This window comes from Triplophysa dalaica, chromosome 16 (genome assembly GCF_015846415.1).
Source record: "Triplophysa dalaica isolate WHDGS20190420 chromosome 16, ASM1584641v1, whole genome shotgun sequence".
Lineage (NCBI taxonomy): Eukaryota > Metazoa > Chordata > Actinopteri > Cypriniformes > Nemacheilidae > Triplophysa > Triplophysa dalaica.
The window spans coordinates 2,798,786-2,811,933 of record NC_079557.1 but is presented as its reverse complement, the minus strand read 5'-3'; the positions used below and the strand labels follow the sequence as shown (position 1 = coordinate 2,811,933).

At 38.9% G+C, this 13,148-nt stretch overlaps 1 long non-coding RNA gene across 5 annotated transcripts in view; it reads right to left on the bottom strand.

Annotated features, from left to right (window-relative positions):
* Positions 1-13,148, bottom strand: part of LOC130437773 (uncharacterized) — a 77,158-nt gene that overhangs the window by 35,424 nt on the left and 28,586 nt on the right. For all 5 annotated transcript variants that reach the window (XR_008909230.1, XR_008909231.1, XR_008909229.1 and 2 more), the window contains 3 exons: positions 11,153-11,251; positions 9,184-9,279; positions 3,345-3,499 (listed from right to left, as the gene is read on the bottom strand). This is a non-coding gene — a long non-coding RNA (uncharacterized LOC130437773). The remainder of the gene's footprint in view (positions 1-3,344; positions 3,500-9,183; positions 9,280-11,152; positions 11,252-13,148) is intronic.

Sequence of the window (13,148 nt, the reverse complement as noted above, 5' to 3'; positions counted from 1 at the left end):
TAAGCGCTCATGGGGGACGCGAGAGCTAAGTGCTAAATCAATGCTTCTACGTCTCGGATGCGGATTGCGTTACTGAAAGGACCCAGTGGCCGAAGGTAGAGATGATGTTTCCCTCGAGGCGTCTTTAACAGTCACACTCGCCGCCTCATTTTCTTGGTGCAATCATCCACGTGATCAATCATTCCTTCTCGAGTAGTGTCTGATTGACCCTCATTCACATCATTCCTCCATTTAAAAATTAAAATGATATCATTTACTCACCCTCGTGACATTTAACCCTGGATTTACTTTTCCGCTCTTATCCATACAAGAAGGCACACATGGGCACACTTTAACTCATGATGTACAGAGATCATGCAAACAGAAAGTGCTTTTGCTGACAATCTTGATTTAAATAAATAGAGAATTGAGAGGAAATGATGGACTGCAGTCTCAAATTGTCTCGGACAGACGCAACGAAGCATCCATCCTTAAAGTGAAAAGACAGAATGATAAGATCTCGACCTGTTAGCCTGACTTCTTCACTGCGGGTTGAGCGATTTACCCTCATGTCTATGCTATTATCTCATTCGTCAATGACTGCTAAAGTACTGGCTAACATGTTTGATGCTGAGAACGCATTTAAGAAAAACCATATGGAAAACATGCCTACACTTTTCTTATTATTACTACGGTATTTAATAGTCAAGTCATAGAAACCTACAACAATTCATTTATAAATCAATGGCCGTTATGTTTTTCTTGATACAGGACTGCCATAGAACTGTTTAACTCATTAAACACAAACAATCTTAGGTGTCGCATTAAAAGGAGAAGCTCCTCGGTGAATCTGTTTTTCTTTTTTTTACTTCAAATCAATGAATCACTTTAATAAAAGGAATGCTGTACTGATATCAATATCAAGAAGAAGAAAAGGAAGAAGGGGTTTCTGGGTTTGAGTTTAACTAAAAAAGGGTTAAATGTCAGGAAAACACTGAAATAATGAATTGCAACATTAAAGATTCTTCACAATGATGCCATCAAAGAACCATTTTGGCTACTTGGTGAACCATTCAGTCAAACATTCTAAGAAGGACCATATCTTACAATTTTACTGTCTAAGAACCTTTTCCCAATACATTGAACCAGTTTTGAAATGGAAAGGTTCTGCAAATGGTTCTTAATGGAACCAGACAACAATGGTTCATGGTTAAAATGGTTCTTAAACTCTGAAACATCAGGGTGCTTCACGATGCCATAGAATAACCATTTTCGTCTCAGTGTTCCATAAAGAACCTTTAACGTATGAAGAACCTTTCTGTCGCACAAAACGTTCTTTGTGGCAAAAGAAGGTTCCTCAGATAATAAAAGGCAAGAAAGAGATGATTCCTTAAAGACAATTTGATTAAATGGTTCTTTGTGGAACCAAAAATGGTTCTTCCATCGCATCGCTTTTAAGAACCTTTTAAGCACCATTATTTTCACGAGTGTATGGGATCATTTTGTTATTATATTATTATTAAACAAATTAAAATGAATTACTGAATGTTTAAGAATCTTTAAAGTGGTCATTCTTTCAAGATCTAAGCTCTGCTCACTCTGTATATTTCTTAAAACTTTCTCAGGAACTACCTAACATTTTTAACAATATAAAAAGGCTTCTCATGTACACTGGACAATGTTAGCTGTGCTTTACCTATCCAGTCCAACAACAACTATCCCAGTCCATTCACATGTCATTCCTTAGGTAAGGAATAATGAACAGGCAGCCGGTTGTTATCAGAGAAATAAGACCTGACAGAGTGTAACACACTGAAGGGTCTTATTTCGCGATAACAGCCGACTGCTTGTACATTATCTCACTTATTACACAGCTATTTTCCACATGAGGAAAAATATTGGACATGAAATATGAATTTGAAATAAAATATTAACTTCCGCGAGGAAAAGCCGTTTACTTTCCGTTTTAAGGTAAGAAATGGCGTTCAAATGTCACGAACATGCAGGAAATTTTGTTTAATCAATTGTAAATATAATGTATCTTATCAAAAGATGATCATTTGTCAAAAAACCCTGTCAAAATTATTTGCTACATCCAAGTTACTGTTTGTTATTAGTTTTGAGAGGTTGTTTTATGGGAATAACGAACCTACAAATATCGCGAATGGCCAACCAGAATCAAGCATTTCAACGAGCCGTGTAACAAATAGACTTATTATTCTCTGCAACACAAACCCAAACATTTATTCTCAAGCCTTTAGGTGAAAATACGGTTGAACAAAGATTAATTAAAGATGTATACTGTGAATATGTTCATGTTAGCTAATGCCTTAACTAATGTTAACAAATACAACGTTATTATAAAGTGTTACCAAAATATCTCTACGGTAATAAGAATAGAAATTCAGTCAGGTGTGTCCAAATGTTTGACCGCTACTGTATGTGTGTGTGTGTGATGGTGTCTATCCGGGATGCCCACAGCTGTGTGACATCCACTCAACGTCAATGCACTTCAGCGTTCACATATTTTCTGTCAGTCTAACGTGTCGCTACACGGAGGCTCATTTTTCAAATCCCTCGTTCCGGTTTCAGATTAATCTCCTCCTTTCTCACTCTGCCCATCTCTCTTAATCTCTGCACTTCCCTCTTCATTGATCTCGCTCATTTTCATTCTCCTTTAACTCCTTCAGCTCTTATTCCCTTCATCACACACACACACACATAATATGGCTGACGATGATCAAGACAGACCTAAGCAGCTGCATCAACATTATGGTACTGATATAATGTTCCTCAGCCAGAAACATCTCCCATTTCTAACGCTCCTTTCAGCTTCTCCTGGGAAGTCTGTTCTTATGATTTCAGAAGTGATAATTATGACGTGGGTTGTATCCAAGTGACTTTATTTGTCCATACGAAATCACACACTCATTAACATAACATTTAAACATTTGTCAGACGCTTTAATGTAAAGTGACTTGCAGGGTACACAAAATTTAAAGTTGGCTGTTGTGTTTACAATGAAAAATTTTGTTGCCGTCTGTCGGATCCGTGTGAATTTGTCTACGGACCATTTCACAAGACGTAAACAATGGCGGTCCAGCAGCACTTCCTGTTTTAGTCACACTCAAACAAAACAACAAAATACAACCAACAGCAGATGAAGAACTGAATCTGAACATGTAAAATGACCATCTATACAATTACATTTGCAGAATTTTTCTATAAACATAAAAACGTAAACAAAAAGTGAACACACAAATAAAACACAGAAGGGGCAGAGCATTCGGATTGGGTGTGGATCAGAGAATCAAAAAGTTGACAGGTAATAATGACCCTTGGGTGCCGTCCACACATGCACTGACCTTGTGAATGTGAGTTTTCTTAAAGCAGCTCCCGTGCAGCCCTGCAAATGTAGTCACGGCACGCCAACGGCGTCTGGGAAATGTACGCGGCACCCCAGGACACATCCATCAATGCACTGAGATACAGGCTCATTTCTCATGCATGTAATGAGTTTCTGTGTAAATATGATGAACATGACCATTAACACGATATGTCAGGCACGTCACTGACAAACAGAAGCTGGTTCCCAAAGAATCTTACTGTAAATAGCAAATCTTGTTTTTCGATTAAGGTTTAATCGGTTATTTCTAAACGTTTTAAACAGTCATTACATCGTGCGTGCATACTTGCGTTTGCATTTGTGAGTGAGACAGATACAGAGAGAGACAGAGAGAGAGAACATTGACATTAGATTTGATTGCTTTAGCCCTGGGCTACAGGCTGAATGTAAAAGTCAAACTATGTAGCTAGAAAGCCGCTTATTGAACATAAGCAATTTTGCATCTTCCACGCTTTGCATTGTGGGATTGTTTTCCTACTTATCGGCAAAGCCTCTGCACGGCCCTTTACAGGCTGCTTACAGGGTGGTTCTTTCATATTGTGAGTTATGGCAGATCATAGACGTTTGTCCCTCAGGAGACGGTGTGACCTCTCTAACGACTGAGGTTTCTAAACCGGGGTGCCTGGCAGATTGGCCACAGTTGTCACAGAAACACGAGCACTTCTCAGCAGGATTCACATGACAGAGCTCGGACAGATCAATACACTAAAGTGTGGAGCTACTGACACGTTAAACCCGACAGCAGACATGACCGAAGTACACACATGCGCACACACACACACACCGCAAACCCAAACCTCTAGCACGACAATAAATAAAGGGGCTCTATTCTATTTTTAGTGCTAACTCGTTTCGCCCCGTTTGTGCTACAGACATGAGTAATACCTCAAATCATAAGACTTGAAGAGGGGAATTACTTTCAATATTTGTCCAGGTGAGGATAAAACAGGCAAAAGAAAATCCCATAAACGTACAGCGAAGGACATAAACCACATCTAGACTGGGAAACTGAAGAATGGCCTCTTTTGATTTAGAACTGTAAGCAACCACCTGCACCCTAGCAACCACATAGCAACACCTTGACAACCACTCAAATGAACTGAGGGTGTGCAAGGGTCACTCATAAATGAAAAAAATGTATACTGTCTGTCTATTAAACATCTGATGGGTTAACACCGGTGACCACTTAATTCTGCTGAAACCGAGCTGGCTGCGATAATGTGTAGTTTCGATTATTTTATTGATGCATAGCTTGTCTGAGAAGTACGGCTTATAACGTGCATTTAAAAAAGCAACACCCGTCAAACATGATCATTATAAATATACTTTATTAAAATACCTGATGAGGCTTGAGGATCAGTGTTAAAAACATGTGCTGTAGGCATTTCCTAGAACTACATGTGATATGGTCTTCTTCTGCAGTGTGTATTTGGAGTTTCTGAACGAGAGCGCAGTCTGGCTTTTGGATGCAGCAGCATTTTACCGTACTTCGCTCACAAGTTGTGCATAAATCACCTGATATTTATTTTCGGATAACCGTCTACTACTGATCTATCTACACTGTATCTGTCCATCTCTCAATTTATCTATATTGTCATTGTTTTCCCCTTAAAGTACGTTTATTTGATCTGATCCTATCGGCAGATATTTATGCTTGTTTGTTTTTTTATTATTAAGACTTAATATCTCTAGCCATTTTTGCTTCCCAAGTAAATGCACACTGATTTCAAAATGTTTAGATATTTAACAAGACAGAAATACTAAGAAATCCACGTATTTCTGTGGAATCGAAGACTAAAAACAGAACAGACGCAACACCACAGGTAACACTTCACGCAACTTCAGCCGTTCCAGCAAATGACTGTAATTCACGCCGAAGTCCCCGTGATAAATGAGTATTTCTACCGTCATCGCTCCGCACGTTTATAGCTCCGCTTACAGACATTAAACTTTTATAATATCATCAAGTCGTTTCAATTGCTTTAAACGAGGCCAGTAATTGGAGCAGCCCCTTGTAGCATGTCGCTTAATTTCCCTATTGCGATGTAACAATTACATATGATTTGAATATTTTTTCCTCTCCCCGTCAAATTACCAAGAACCAACAGCGGAGTCGGATAACAGGTATGAGATCCCGTGTCATGTGACTCCTGCGAATTGTAAAGATGAACACAAACCAGTGGGGGCTAATACTGTAAGCGTTTCCCATGATGCACCGCTTCCAGAAGTACAGATTATTATGGTGGTCTAATTAGTTGCTGGCTGAGCGGGCGGACTCCCAGCATGCTTTTCAGGACAGTATTGAGACATGGATCATGCTTGCTGCCACCGTTGAAAGGCCCTTCTGGGGCGTGTGAACTCTATTGTTATGTCTGCGAGGCTTTATTGCGGCTAGTAGGAGAGATTTGACGTGATTGGACGTTGTTTATACGGAGCGTGAAGTGCCGCCTTGTAACGGTCTCGGATGTGCACTTGCACAGTCTGATATTAAAATGACACGGGCCAATAACGGTGAAAAATTCAATGAGGTCTCTCAGTAGACCCCTAAGTAATGAGGCGCGGAGTCGAATCAAAGGAAATAACCTCACGTACCCACCGAGACAAATCGACATTGAATGCTACTCCTGTGAATGGAATAGAGTCGCTAAAAATGTCGTGACAATGTGCATTTCATTTCACAGTTTCTCTTTCAGACTGACACAAGATTGGTATTTGTGCAGAGCTGAGAACGCCTTTCATTCAACAAGACAAATCCTGCTTTCATATCCTTTAACTTCCTCCTTTGGCATTTCCATAACTTATTTTCATTCAAATTAATTTTGTTCAAGTCGACAGCGGCGAGATGTGAGAGATGCAAATACTCTCATAATTTCTCCAGCCCCGGTATATATTTACCGACGCCACAGTATCAGGAAAATACAAAACGGGGAAACCGACTTTTCTTGGTAACGCAATTACAACTTTTGATGAAAACGCCTCTCTCTGCTTCTCCACGTAATTAAATGTCTCACGGCAGCCCCAGAGCGTCTCGCAAAACGCATCTCGAAAACAAACGTGCCCTGAAAACCGTGTTTTTCCTGCGCGGCTGAAGTGCCGTTTCATGAGCCTGTAAGTGGTTTATATCTCCCTTTCAGAAGCGCTTAATCCTGCACCTCACACAGCACCGTCCTGGATTAAAGATCAGTTTAAAGATACAGTGTCAGATTCAGAGCTCAAAATCAGCAAACGTGTCCAAGCATCTATGAACTAAATAAATTCAATCACATGCAAGATCTGGCTGGATAAAAATGAACTTTGATCCAGCTCTGAAACCAAAAATCTCCTCAACTGTAACAAGTCTCCATTAAAATACACTCCATTAATGTTCATTCTGAATGATTCACTGACTCATGTTGGATTATAAATGGCCACTCCTGTTAACGTATCCAAACGCATCGTCTGATAAAAGTTTAGCGATGGATTTCACAACATTACGCTACATGGGCGAACTTATATAAATATGCCAAACAATGATCTCCATACAGCTCTGCTCACAGCACAGATGGTGTCAATGACTGAGTCGTGTCTACTCATTTTCACACACTTTATATCTGTCAAATGAAAGTGCTGACACTCTTCACGAAACTTGCATAGAGCATGACCTTGCAGTCAAGGTGTTCACTTTGTTTGAGAAGACTTACTTTCGACATATAATTCAATAACAATGAACAACATATTAGTTACTTGTGCAATAACGAAAGTTGAGAGTTACATATTTTAAAGGGACAGTTCACCCAAAAATGAAAATTCTGTCATCATTTACTCCGAACCTGAATACATTTCTTTGTTCTGCTAACAACAAAACACGATACTAGTAAGAATGTCAGTGACCAAACTAACAAAAATAAATACTATGGGAGTCAATGGGAGATGAGGTCTGTTTGGTTACTGACATTCTTCCAAATACCTTCCTTTGTGTTTCAGAGAACAAAGAAATGTATATGGGTTTGGAATAATCTGAGGGCGAGTAAATGATGACAGAATTTTATTTGTTGGCTGAACTATTCCCTTAAGTTTACAAATGTATTAGTAAATGTTGAAATTTACATGAACGAATTAATACATGCTATGGAAGTATTGTTCATTGTTTGTTCATGTTAGCTAATGCATTCACTAATGTTAAAAACAACAACCTAATGCAAAGCGTTATTGAATGTATAATTATTTGTATTTCTAACAAAGAGTATGACATCACGTGACATCACATCCTGTTGCCCATATTTGTTGTGGGGGTCCAAAGAAATTTGCATGTTCAAAGATATCGCTGCTGTCCTTCTGAAACCTTGACTCTCCGTATCACAAGATTTTAACTGTTCGCAATAAATCATTATTATTAGTCAGCCTTTGTTTGTCACAGGATTTTGTGAACTAATAAAAAGTATTAAAAAAGCATTTCCTGAAAAACAGCGAATTTGGACATCCGAGGATTGAGTAGGACAGCATCCATATTTTCTTTAACCATAATGTCAGTTTTATTGATTAACATAAATTGACAAAAGTGCTTCTGTCAGGGTAGCAGCAAATCGTTACATCACGTTTGTACTGAAAGGTAATGAAAAGAATAATCCAAATCTACAATAAACCTATTAAAGTGGCAAAGCAAATTAACAGGTTACCTAGATTCTCTATACTATGTTCTCATAAACATTAAATGCTCTTTCCTCACAGTGCTTACTAGAAGCAACCGGTCGGGTCAAAAGAGCCCTGTGTCTATTACCATACTAGAGTTTCCAGCATCCCTATCTCTGCACCCTACAGTGGGATAAAGCTGTACTGCTTTCTGAAAACATCCCTGTTTTAAAGGACAACAGTGAGCCCAAACCATCTCCTCTTCACCAACGTTTAGTCAGGTTACCGCAGCCAGATGGTCTATGGTCCTCTGTTTAAAACCATCCTCAGCTGCCCTTGAGAGGACAGATACTATCCATCGCCCCGGGCTGTGGGATGAAGCTCGAGACGATCGGAGGTCGTGCCGTCTTAATTGCTGCACTCATGTGAGCTTTACTGCCGAGGAACAACAACTCAACTCGCTGCATTATTGATGGAGGAGACGCGGTAGCACTTACAGGCTAACAGAAACACGCTCTGGTGCCTGGTGATGTCACGCAGGGGTCGGCACCGCTCGGTCGGGGTTCGAGGCGGTCTGTGTGTGTGCGCGCCTGCGAGTGTGGGGATCCGATCATCCATCACAGCCACTTACGAGCCATAGGATCCGCTCGGCGTGCGGGCTAAATCACGTTAGCTCCCGCTGCACATACCTGCTGCCTGATTAGCTTTCTCTGCTCCACGCGAGCTAACGGTGCATCGTGGAGATGTGCTTACGAATTATACAGCTATATTTAAACCTGGTCCAAACAGTCAACAGAAACAGTGCTGCACAAGCGGTATATTATGCATGCAGAAAATAAACAATAACGTATTATTAGTTATGACTGTTTTTTTCCTGTATTTATTAGAGGACATGAAGATAAAAACGTATACTTTGGATCAAAGCGTCTGCCAAATGCATAAATGTAAATATCCACATACACACTGCATGTAATGTATTTGTATTACCATAGTTTTACTACAAATGCCACGGTTACTATGGTAACTGTGGAAACTGTAGCAAATACGTTGGTTTTGCTACAGTTTCCTCAGTTACCATAGTATACATGGTATTACTATAGTAAAACCATATGTATTTTATATGAGCACAAAATTGAGGCAAAAATTGCTAATTATATATAGTTTTTGGGAAAAGGAAAATCACGTCTTACCTTGAATTTCAACTTTTGCTCTCATTCTAATGGTATTGCTGCCATCAGCCCTGCGGTCTTGGGGTAAACCAAACGTTACGCTCCAGAGCCGGCAAACTATTTCAAAACAACAGTTCAAATAGCATAAACAAAACATGGTATCTCTGTCAACAACTGTTTAAAAAACTGTAGAACATTAATTGTGGCTATGGAGCTTTCCTGTAACTCAATGGTTAAAGGATGGCGCTAGCAATGCCGAGGTCATGGGTTCGATCCCAGGGATTGCATGTAATTTACAAATGTATAATATCATGTAATGTAAGTTGCTTTGGATAAAAGGTTCTGCCAAACGTTATTTAAGGCAAAACTTTATATGATTGCTGAATTATTAATGATATCACATGTGTAGAATTAACACATATCGATAATCATGGTTTCCAATTTCACGGTTATATTCAATACCAGTATATTGTGACACACCTAATTGAACAAACACATTAAAAATCTTAAGTCTTAATATTTTTGAAAGCCATTTCTGCATCTTCCGCCATCTCTGAATGAAACATAAATTTGCAGGTTAATTTACAAACTTATAGTCAAATGACTTCAAAGCGATAGCTCAAGTTATTTAAGTTATTGTATAAGCTTATCATTACAAATCGGGTAAAGTTGAGGAGACCGAATGTTTTATTGTATTTGCTCAATTGGGGGCGTTGATAGATATCAATATAATATTGTTACGAAGGGTGTAACAATAACGAACTATTGAATATCAAGAAAAAAATATAAGATATCTATCGTAGAGATATGACAATATTTTTTTAGATATTAATCTCTTTTTTGTATCTAAAATTAGTTTAATTCTATTCAGTTTTTAATAGTTTACATAAATATATCTAATAATAGTTTAAATAGAATAAATCATGAATGTTGACAATTCCCAAACCCATTATCGTACTGAACCGAGAGCTGAATTATTTTGGCCACAATAATTACAAAGCGAAAAATCTGATATTGTGAAAATGTTCAAACACAGGTTTTTCTATATTTCAACAAAAAAAAATATGAATTAAAAAAGTTATAAATTAAGCACCTTAACTTTTATAGCACAGGCATTTTTTATAAGTGAGAGGCCAGATTGTCTCTACGTTCATCGTATATGTAATTTTGAGAGAGACTTCTGTATTCATTCCACACATGAAACAATAAATGAAAGTCTGTCACTCCTTTGCAGTGGTGGCCTTTAAGACCCCACTAAAGTACCTTCAAATCCTTTCAACGTTGTCGAAATGCCGCTGACAAACGTGTTTCTTTCCGCAGGGTTTGATTTCTGTGACCGTATCCAGGTGATAACACAGAAAAAGGTCATTGTCAGAATATAAGACAAAACAGATCTCTGACACTTGCTGCCATTACACCAGATGCTTCTTAACTTGCCCGTAAACGTGTTTGTGTTGGAGAGAATAGCTTAATGCTATTGGAGCTCTGTCACTTCGGCTGCAGCGCTGAGATGAAGCGTTTAGCGCTTAGCTAAGGTGTTTCATTTCTGACAGCCGAGCCGTGATCAAAACCCCAACGTGAGGGAGATGACTGACAGCTTCTAATGAAGAGAGACCGAGGAGAGTGTGCACGAGAACAAAAGCACTGAGAGAGAGAGAGAATTAAAGGGGATGAAAGGTCGTTTTACTGAACATGGCTTTGTATCGTGTAGTCATGCATACTGCAACAGTTCATAACACGCTTATCATATTAACGTGTTGGGCCGGAGCTAAGACGCTGGTGTTGGAGAACTGGACAAAAATGTTAAATCTTTACAAGCCATGTAAAATGATATGTCCAATGCATGACTAGTCAATGCAAGTATTTAAAAAATCAACAGAGGTAATAAAATCTACTTTTCGTGTTGTGCTACTATCAGATCGTAACCTCACAACGGAGAGAAACGGGGCCAGAAAGCCGAGTCAGGATTCGTGGATGATCATAAGATTACCTGAAGGCCACGCTGCACGTCGCTGCCTGTCTTTGATCACATACATTCATTCATTCACTCACAGATGGATTCATCTTTTTGATCAGCGTCTAATCCATTCTGCAAAGATGAGTAAAATAAAAGAGGGATTAGAAGTGATATGCACATCAACAGAAATAGCTTAAAGTATTAAATGTTGGATTTGAAAAGTGACAGTAGCCTGTGGGTGATGTTAGCTTCCTGCAACAAATTTAACATCTGTGTCATTACATTAGTACATTTGATTTGGCAGACGCTTTTATTCAAAGTGGCTTGCAGTGCATTCAAGACAATACATTTCTATCGCTTTGTGTGTTTTCTGGGAATCAGCCACATGACTTTTGTGCAAACAAAATGGAATACCAACTGAGCTGAAAACACAACAACGCTCTAAAAATTGCAGGGTTATTTTGAACATAACGTTGGTCGTAAAAGGGACAAATCCAGAAAATGGTTGTATTTGACCCAACAATGGGTCAAACAACCAAGCATAGGGTAATTTACAACCCAAAGGATGGGTTCGTCTCTTTTTGAGTCAATGCTGACATGGGCTGTCAATGACCATTGGATGCACATGGCAGGAACTGAAAAAGTTTTTCTTGACAAGCATTAATCTTATTGGTTGGCTTCAAGTAACTTCTGGGAGTGAGGGCACATGGGGTTTTTATCTGTATGTGTGGTGCATGTGTTTGCGAGGTACAGGCTGATACAACAAGCACTTTTGGAAAGAACTTATCAAAGCGCCAAGGTATGTAGCATATAAACTACACGCGGAAGTACATTCTGCGTTTTTCTGGGAACTGTCTATGATGAAATAAAATAGCTACGGATGGTTAGACAAAGATTCGAATCACAAATCTGTACAGTTCCCAGTAACTCCTGCTACTGTTTGCACACACCGTGTCATAAGTATTTGCCAATCCATGTCAGTCTTTTATCGATTGAAGATAATCTTTCTCTTAAAAACATGTGAAAACAAAACAAAAGTCACTTTAAGACTGTATCCTCCTCTCTAAATGAGACTTTTTGCCCAAAATCCATAAATCACAGAAATGTCTCTATTAGATTTTCATAAGAGATCTCAACAATGTCTCAAAATGAACTCAAATTCAGATTATTTTACCTCCGCAATATAAATTCATTTTACACCTCTAAACTCTTCATGGAATACATCTGTCGTCTCAGTTCTTTCAGTTTCAAAGTCTCCTATGCAATTTTAGGAGAAACATCTGAGATTTAAATGACACAACTGACAATGTCCTGTGCTGTGTAAAATATACAGATTGTGTGCATGCATATATGATGTGTGCAGTTGCATGTCTGTGTGTGTGCGTGTGTACACGATAGCGTGTGTGATTCATGTCGGTAGGTGTGTGAAACGAGGAGGATTTTTGGACGGAAAAACACAGCTGCAGGAATATCATGTTCCTCACATAATCAGAACAAATTTACTTTTGATTGCCTCAGTGTTGGACCAAACACATTTTACCTCCTTTTACATGACACGCCCTCAAGCACACACAGACACACACACACACTTACAAAACTCCTAAACGTTAAAGACGTTGATTTTAACACGAAAAAGCCTGTGACTCATCAAACTGAAATATTTCTAGGAAAAGCCTCATTTAGTTTATATCCTCGCTGGAGTCCCAGAGCATCAGGACTCTAATGGGTTATAATTATTGCCATTAACAGCAAATTTGCATCATTTATTCACCACTCTGCTGGATTTTGTAAAAAATTACGCGTTGTCTTGGATTTACTTAGAATAAGCACTTTACCCCAAAGGGCTTCATTATCATAGAGATGAAACAAATGTCCACACGCTTGTCGTCGCCGTATCATTTGGCCGATCACACCCTGAGCGACATCAATCGATTTAGCATGAGAATGACAGCGGGCCGTAGAGAAACATCTTAGAGAATAGAACGCAAAGCCAAGAGAACCACACAGAGCGTAACTTTCTATCATTACT